The sequence below is a fragment of the Poecilia formosa genome, unplaced genomic scaffold, assembly GCF_000485575.1.
Source record: "Poecilia formosa unplaced genomic scaffold, Poecilia_formosa-5.1.2 Scaffold1017, whole genome shotgun sequence".
NCBI lineage: Eukaryota > Metazoa > Chordata > Actinopteri > Cyprinodontiformes > Poeciliidae > Poecilia > Poecilia formosa.
In genome coordinates this window covers 21079-29192 of record NW_006800956.1, presented here as the reverse complement: position 1 = coordinate 29192, position 8114 = coordinate 21079, and the positions used below count along the sequence as shown (strand labels likewise).

At 39.3% G+C, this 8114-nt stretch overlaps 1 long non-coding RNA gene across 1 annotated transcript in view; it reads right to left on the bottom strand.

Annotated features, from left to right (window-relative positions):
- Window positions 1-7846, bottom strand: part of LOC107835102 (uncharacterized) — a 16922-nt gene extending 9076 nt beyond the window's left edge. The window contains exon 1 of the long non-coding RNA XR_001660933.1: window positions 7704-7846. This is a non-coding gene — a long non-coding RNA (uncharacterized LOC107835102). The remainder of the gene's footprint in view (window positions 1-7703) is intronic.
- Window positions 7847-8114: the final 268 nt, after the last annotated feature.

Genomic DNA, 8114 nt, shown 5'->3' with positions numbered 1-8114 from the left:
CCTGCGACGGCGACCGCCGCGCCCGCCCGCGGGGCTCAGTTGCCTGCACCGGCGATACCCGCCGGACCTGCCTGCAGGACTGCGCTTCCTGCGCCAACGTTGCCTCCCACCGGACCTCCCACGGGAGGTCCATCTCCTGTGTCGTGGTCGGCCCCCGGATGGTTTTCTATGTTGAGTTTCATGTTTGCGCTGAGTTTTTGTTTTCTGGATTCTAGCCCCCCTTCCGTCGCCCCTCCGCCCACCCTGATGGGTCGTTTTTTGTTGGACTTTTTTGGGCATCTGGTAGCCGCCCCTAGAGGAGGGGGTACTGTCATGATCCGTGTTTCTGTGTATTTATTTTTAGAGTTTTTTTTCTTCAGTTTTCTCCCTGTGTCTCTGTCTCTGCGTTTTCCCCATTGATTGTTTCTCAGGTGTGTCTCATTCCCTTGATTACCCCGTGTGTATTTAAACCCACCTATTGTCTTTGTCTCTCGTTGAATCCTTGTCATTTGTTACCTGTTCCCTCGTGTCGTCAGTTGTTCCTCCGTGCTGTTCTCCGTTGTTCCATATTTGGATTAATATCATTAAATTAATAATTTTTCACCTATCTCCTGGGTCCGCCTGCGTTCATCCTCACCACCTCAGTCTTTTCTACCAGTCATGGTAACTCAAAGCGGAAACAAGTGAGCCGAATTAGCTCCTGGAGATGTGACGTCAACGCCGTAGGTGCAAAGACCCCATTTACAATAGACCCTTTTCACAGTGACGTCAGACAATGGCCGCCATAACTCGAAGAGGTATATCTTTACTTCTGGTGTGATTTTGCCTTGGGAAACCTGCCTGAAAAATTCACGGATACTCATTATCTTAAGGATATAATAAAAGGTAAGGTTAATAACAACAGTATTTAAGTGTTAGATAGCCATTATTACTCATTGTCAATCCACCATTCTCCAACTATGTATATAATAAACAGCCTCCGATCGGAGAGTAAACCAGCTAGCAGCAGCTTTATCCACAGTTAGGAAACGTATACACCGCTGTTAGTGTTGTAACGTTTAGAGGTTCACTTTCTGTATCAACTTTAATAAAACAGTATTTAAGTGTTATTAGTCATTGTCAATTTACCATTCTCCAACTGTATTTAAAGGAACCAGCCTCCGATTGGAGAGTAAACCAGCTAGCAGCAGCTTTAGCCACAATTGGGAAACATATACACCGCTGCCTGTTAGTGCTGTATTGTTAAACGTTTCACTAAAATCACTGACATCTTCCAACACTGTTGTTTAGAAAAGCATTTTAAATATTGACTTAAGCGCTATCTGCCAAATAATTTACATATTCTGATGTGATTCATAATTTCTCCTTTTGTTTTGTTGTCCATCTTTTTCTACAGTAGCTTACCCAACAACCTACCATATCTGGGATGGATTTGTTCCTCTGTCCATGGTAAGTTCAGTGAATCAGCTGTGGGACATCTGCTGCCTAACGTCAAACTATCTTGGGCCTCTTGATATAAAGGAAACAAACCAGTACAGAGCCTCCCTGCAAGTCACACTCATTACTGCAAGCAGCTGTGTTAGAAATGAAATCTTTGTGTATCTATCCTGTAATTAATATTTATATGTATCTACTAATAAATTAATTGATGTTGTGTAAAAACTATTGTAAATAGCTTCTCTTCAGTAATCTACATATGTGCAACTTTTACATTTAAGTTGCATCTTTTTGTAAATTTTATACATCTGACAACCAAGTATGTGGAGGAGAGTAAATGCTAAAATTAAAGCTGCCATTGTGGAACAAAGACATAAGGTTTGTGGTCGTTTCTTGCAAACATCTATGTAACAATAATTATTAAACACTGTATATATACTAGATTCCACAAACATAATTATCACAGTTAACAATTTAAGTCATTGATAGAGAAAATGTATTTACAAAAGGCATATCAATTTTATTTCAACATTATGTACTCAGGGTTCAACTTAAGAAAACATCCATGTAGGGTCCTTGGCGGGTGCCAGTCTCCAGTGAACTGGTGGATGACAGAGGTAATGTTATACTGTAGTGAGCAGTTTGAAGCAGCAGTCCCACCATGTGATCCACAGGGCTTCCCCAGCTGAGCACAAACTTCATGAACTTTGTTTCCACAGGCACCACAGCAGAATCAAGTGTAACCTGTTAAAAGGGATATAAAGGTGTTATTCCTATGTTATCAATTTTCTACTGCCAAGTCTACAACCGCAGGAAAACAAAGTATAAGAAACTTAACCTTGTAATCATAACCTTTGATAAATATTCATTGGAGAAATGTGAAGTTAATGAACTTATATATAGCTCATCACATTTCTCCAATTCATCACATTTCTCTATCTATCAGCATCTTCCTACTTATGTCTATCGTAGCAAGAGTTTGACTTCTCAGGACGTGATGGAGTAGCGGGTGTTTGGCATAACTGTCAAGTTTTGGACTTGAGACTACAGGTCTCAAGTCGTGATACATCTATAAATAGTGATATATCTTGAAATCGTATTTGTGGCAGCTGCTTTAGAGTCCACAAACGGCTTTAACTCCACACACCGGAACTAAAGATACACTGCATCGAGTCAAAACAGATGTTGTCTGACGTCATGTGAAAAGGGTTTATTAATGTCATATTGCAAGTATGACAGGAAGTTGGCCATTTTCGATTTAAGTTCCGATTTTGACCCCATTTTGGCCGTTTACAGCCTTTGCATTTGATCAAACTCTTCCTAGGGATTTCGATCGATCGGCTTCAAACTCGGTCAGATCATTCATAAGGCACGGCCAATTAAAAGTTATCACAGGTTTGCGTTTTCGTGCCTGCTAAAGGGGGGTTTCCTGTGGTCAAAGTTCACCTATTTGCCATCCATGTTATAAAAACTGTTATAACTCTTAAACAAAAACTCACAGAGGCACCAAACTTTCAGTGATTGATCATCATCGGGTGTCCTACAATACGTAATGGTCAAATGATGACATCACTTAGGCCATGCCCCCTGAGAACAGGAAGTGTCATGTTTTACTCTGAACGGTCGTTTTCTTACCCCTTTGATCTAATTAACATGAAACTGTATCCACAGATAGAAGACATGTTGGTGTAATGTGGATTCCAACCCTGTTTGTTTTTGATGGAGTAGGTGGGCATGGCGACGTGACAAAGTGACCTGTACCACTGTTGCCATACATTTGGCTCTAGATTCCACAATTTCGACCAGAGCTGCACCAAACTTGACATGAGTGATCCTGGTTGGATCCTTACGATCTTGTATCGTCACAGTCTGATGTCATCTAAGCCCCGCCCACTCAGAACACGAAGTAACTTTTTTTTCCTTGGAAAGCTCCATTTCCAAGGAAAAAATGGAGCTTAAAAAAATGGAGCTTAGGTCATCTCGACCTAATCAAGATGATTCTGTGTTGGATGACGGATAACAAGTTGGTCTCACTTGCTTTAAAGTTCCAAGAGTTTTCAACGGAGGCCGTGGCAGTGGTGGCGTGGCAAATTGACCTGTAATGCCGTTGCCATACGTTTGGCTTTAAATTCTATATTTTCGAGCCGAGCTGCACCAAACTCACTAGGATGCATCCTTATCCATCCCTTAACAGGAATCCATGACAGTCGTTGGGCGTTGCCTAATTTCTCAACAGCGCCCCCTAGAATACTTTACACATACAGACTTCAAACTCACTCAGCACACTCTTGAAACATTGAAGGTCAAAAGTTATCTCAGGATTTTTTGTACGTCAAAACATGTGGGCGTGGCTAAGTGCCAAACTTTGACTATTCACCATAAAACACCAAAGTGCAATAACTTCCACATACAAGGTAACAGGTGCATCAGACCTCTTATGTCTCACTACAGACCAGCCCTTATCACATTTAGGTGGTCAATTGATGACATCACCTTAGCCCTGCCCACTTCCGAAAGGAAGTCACCTATTTTTTCAAATGTACATCTTACTTTTACTCTGATTCATATGGGTTTAATCCTGTACCAACTGACATAAAATGACATGATGATGAACTCTGTCAATGCTGGCTGAACCATGTGAGTGTGGCAAAATACCGAGTTGTAGTCCCTTGCCATAGGCATACGGTTGTCTCTAAATCACACATGGAACATCCGATTGGTACCAAAACATCAATCCAACTGTTCAGATACACATACATTCTCCCAAAACCTTAAACATAAAAGCAGCCCATGCAATACAGAACATTGTATCAATCCAGGCCATGTTAACATAATAATTATGTAAATATATATTGTTATATGTTTTCTGTTTTTTTTTTTTACTAATTGTGTTTTGTGAGTTAGAGTACAAAGATTCACTAATTCTGGTTAAAAATAATATTATGTATGTCATTCATCAGTAGTCACTGTTCAGAAGCTGTTTCAGTAATTCACCACCAGTATTGCTCCACCAATGACAAACACATGTCCGGGAAACAGAGTTTTCAGAGAAAGAACTTGCATCAGAGAGCTAAAGATGAATAACTACACCAGTGCCTCGTCAATAGGGGTCAGTATTACTCCACCAATGACAGAGAGATTGAGGGAGAAGTGAAGTTTTCAGAGACATAACTTGCATCAGACAGAAAGCTAATGATGAATAACTAGATCAGTATGTCGCCAGTAGGGGTCAGTGTCACTATACCAATGACAAAGAGATCGACGGAGAAACGCTTACGTTTGTCTTTAAGTCATAGATGAATCATCGGATTTCCACGTACCTTTTTATGACTGACACTTGTGAACCTCTAAGGAGCTGTAGAAAAGGGTATGGTTGTGTAGGAGATTTCCTATGCACCCTGAACGCATCACAAGTGTGCAGTTGGTAACCCCACAGAGAAGAAAAAAAGGCAGTAAAGAAGCAGCCGAATGACTGTGTGCGTTCATAAATCTGTAAGTTTTTTGTTATCATTCATGCTATTATGTTTCTGTTAGAGAGGTAATGTGCCAATTTATTTAGCTGTATAGCTAAATAAATACAGCTTTGCTTTATTTTTATGCTTCCGTTGTAACTGTGGTTCTAATTGGCTTGTATTATTCTGTTTGTTTACAGAACCAGACACACATGTACCTAAATGCCTGCTTCATGTACATGTACATTCTGGCAAACATATATAAAGAGCAAAAAATTGAACCGGACTCTTTCTGATCTGTTTCGCATCCACATAAACCTGTGTTCTGATCGGACACTCTGAAGCGATTGCTACCAACTTAGATCCAGAAGTCTTCCAACAGGAGCCCAATAGCATTGAATTGCAATTTGACTCCACTGCGCCACCTATTTTAATCCATCAGCTATATCTCCTTGCTACATCGGCCGATCTGCACCAGATATTTTGTACGTCGTTGGGGAGCACTGCTGAACTCATCAATGTGTATGGCTTGGCAGATGGGTGTGGGAACTGCGCGAGAGCATCTGCGGTGGCTGGCGTGCGGCGGTGCGGGAACCCCCGCGGTGGCCAATAGGCCGGAGCGGCGCTGAGCTGCAAGGGCCGTTCGAGGCTGCTTGCAGCTTTAATTCTATTTTATCCTTCTCGTCATTTCTTATTTCAGCCTCGCTGCAGTGTTTCTAGTAATGTTTATTTCTTATTTTGATCACCCTAGGTTCAGTTGTTCTTCCATGTTCAATTCTATATATCTTCCTTTAGTAATTCTAGTTTGGTTTTTTCTTTTAGATCTTTACCACGTTGCCAGTCGTTACCTTTGTTATCCCTTGTCTCCTGTTTCATTGTGTTTTGGATTTCCTTGTTTTCCCTGGATTTTGGATTTAGTTAGTTTTAGTTCATTAAAATAACATCTTCATAAAGTATGTCCACCGCCACACCACATCATGAAACAAACCAGATGAAAGAGCCCATCTTTAAACAATTAATGTGTAATTAAACAATAAAGGTGACGTAAATTCTATGAAATAGATCACACTTTAAGTAAATATTTGTTGTATTTAACATATTTCAGGTAAGTAAACATGTAATAAAATAGATTCAGCCCTAGAATTTTATGTAATTGAACATTGTAATGTTCAATTACAATGTTCAATGTGCTTATCATCTGAAGTAATACATTTTATGAACTTTTTAAAAAAAATATTTTTTAAATATAAATATGGTTAAAAAATAAAAGAGGGGTCAAAATTGAATAAAAATATGCCTCATCTATATAGTTTAGCAGAATAATTTCACAGATTTTGAGTTAATAGGTCTCATGACCCAGAAGTTATTGAAGAAAAATACTAAAGAAATGGCTAAATATATATATAAAAAGTGTTAATATGTAATAAAGATGAGTGTGCCTCATTTATACAGTCTAGTAGAACAATTTCACACAGATTTTGAGTTAATGGGCACACAATTTGGAAGCTATTGAAGAAAACATTTAATATTATTTAAAATATTGAATATGACTTAAAGATTTTATAGAGGGTAGTGTGCCCCGTTTAATAGCATGAATTACCACTTTTTTGTATTAGTTGGTCACAAGACAAAGCATTTATTTACAGGAGTGTTCGGAAATTGGAGGTCCCTATGTGAACCTCCGAGCGCTTCAGCAGGCATTGGTAGAGAACAGCTGGCCGAAATTATCGTTCATAAATCGGATCAACCTTCAGCTGAACGTCCATTACTCCGCGGGGGGCGAATATCCAGTATCCAATTTGCAAAACAACTTCGCTGCGGTCGGTAATACAATGAAAACACCGGTGTTATGACTAGTTTCTTTTGGTCTTTGGGCTGCAAACATGACGCCGAGGGACGTAAACGCCATACGCTGTGACGTCGGCTCCAACTCGAATGAGGAGGACACAGGTGGTTTCCTTCAATATAAATGGTTTAAAGAATCCGATTAAGAGATGGAGAGTTTTATCTAAACTCAGGAAAGATAAAGTTCAAATAGCGATGCTACAGGAATCTCATCTAGATGACTCTGAACATGCCAAACTGAACAAGATGGGGTTTAAGTCTGTCTATTTTTCTTCCCACGGCTCCGGGAAACGAAGAGGGGTTGTGATTTTAATATTAAGCTCCTTGTACTATGAACATGTTGCAGAACATAAGGATAGGGAAGGCCGCTATATTTTAATTACAGGGACAATAGATGGCTTCCTGATAAGTCTTGTTAATGTCTATGCCCCACCAGGTAGTGACTGGTCACTTTACAAGAAAATACTTGAATTAGCAGCAACAAAAAGTCAGAGTGTAATGATTTGTGCTGGCGACTCCAAATCTGGACTCATCAAATGGGAAAACAAATTCAAGAAATATCAGTAAAAGAATGAAAAATATGATGGACGAACTGGGATTGGTGGATATATGGAGGGATAAGAACCCAACCAGTCGTGACACATTATTCCTCTTCTTTTAATGTATACTCACAAATAGATTATTTCTTTATGTTTAAAAAAGATGTGCATAGATTAGAAAGTTGCAAGATTGGATCTAGTCCAATTTCTGATTACAGCCCAATCTATATGTCCCTTTAACTGAGTGATAAAAGCAGATCCATGATCTGGAGGTTGAATACAAACCTATTGAATAGTACAATCTTTAAGGAGAATATGAAAATTGAAATCAAACAAAATCTGGAAGAAAATGATAATGAAGAGGTGGGTCCAGCAATACTTTGGGATGCTCTAAAGGCGGTAGTCAGGGGAAAAATAATAGCCTTCTCCTCCAACGAAAAGAAAATTAGACAACAAAAGCAAACTCAGTTGTGTTAAGAAAATAAATGTAAAATATGCTAGTTGTAAAAACTTAACCACATGTTCAATATTAGATAAAATTAATAGTGTTTTAAATAAGAAAGTTCACTCCAAATTGTATCCATGGTTTAATTAGCGTAATCTCTTATGTAGGATATTTCTATTGAAACATATTACACTAAGTTGAATTAAAATAACTTGGCTTGTAGTTCTCACACAGCTAGTTTCTCTGTGGACTGAGCAGGCATTCACAGGGGGTCGTGGCTCTGTGTGTGAGTTTAACCTTTTGACCACTTTGATAAGGTTTAACAGCTGGTGTAAAACAATGTGGTCCTGCCAACAGAGTAGAGCTTCCTCTCGGGACAGAGTCATAAAAGTCATGTCTTCATTCAAAAGAAAAGAA